This window comes from Octodon degus, unplaced genomic scaffold (assembly GCF_000260255.1).
Source record: "Octodon degus isolate 3935 unplaced genomic scaffold, OctDeg1.0 scaffold00002, whole genome shotgun sequence".
Lineage (NCBI taxonomy): Eukaryota > Metazoa > Chordata > Mammalia > Rodentia > Octodontidae > Octodon > Octodon degus.
Genome location: NW_004524578.1, coordinates 36,753,665 through 36,754,686, shown reverse-complemented (window position 1 = coordinate 36,754,686; position 1,022 = coordinate 36,753,665). Strand labels below are relative to the sequence as shown.

The 1,022-nt window shown below is 38.8% G+C and overlaps 1 protein-coding gene across 4 annotated transcripts in view; it reads left to right on the top strand.

Annotated features, from left to right (window-relative positions):
* The window catches only part of Spef2 (sperm flagellar 2), a 224,325-nt gene that overhangs the window by 966 nt on the left and 222,337 nt on the right, over positions 1 to 1,022 (top strand). The gene's annotated exons all lie outside the window — the stretch shown is intronic.

Genomic DNA, 1,022 nt, shown 5'->3' with positions numbered 1-1,022 from the left:
GAGGAACCCTGAAAATTGATGCCAGAGGCCAAGTTCATGCCAGGGAAGCAATGATACCGGTGTAACTTGAGGGCACCTGTAAAACTTGCTAGCATTTCTTTAGGCTCAGTATTATCTTTTTTTCCCCCCATAATTTTATTGATAAACAACTAGCAATGAGAGAGTTTCACATCAAATTGGTAGGACAGTTTCAATAATTAACACATTGCATAATTCTTCCTAGTGGTTAATTGCTGTTCAAGATGTGGACTTGAGATCCTATTTACAAACACCATTAGAACAAATCACTCTATTCATTAAGAGAATGTAACTATATATCTATCCTAACCGCTTTGAATACACAGATACAAAATGGACATTCATCTGTATACGGTTTTTTTTTTTTGTTCCAGTTCCGTTATTTGAATATTATAGGTGTGTAAACTCAGCGAAATATTCTAAAAGAGCTCAGTAGCCCACAATAGTATTGGGTCTTCCGCTTGACTGGCAATTTCAGAAATTGTTGACCCGAGTCTTATCTTTAACGTGGATCTTCACTTCCAGTTTTTGGAGGCATAAACCCTAGGCCCTTTCTTGGCCAAATCACTGCCCACTGCCAAATGGCAAGGAATTCTTTCTCAGGATTCTGTTTACCGTATCTCCTGAAATATGACGCCGGCACTGGGGCAATATTCAGCATTTATAATGGTATTGCTCGTCCAATGTAGAATCTACACTGCAGTAACGAACAGCAGTTATAGGTTGCTTACTTTAATTTGGTTCTGTTGATTAGCAGAAACCGCACCCTTTTTTCAAGTCCCTAGAATATTCTTGCCAATTAAGACATTGGTGGGGGGTAGGGGATAGTTCAGGAGCGTAAGCTCCTGCCTGGCAAGAGTAAGGTACTGAGTTCAATCCCTGGTACCTTTAAAAAAATGGGGAAAGGAAAATTAACAAGAAATATTTTATTTATTTATTTATTTATTTTTTTTTTTTGGTGGAACTGGAGATTGAACTCAGGCCCTTGCGCTTGCCAGGGAAGG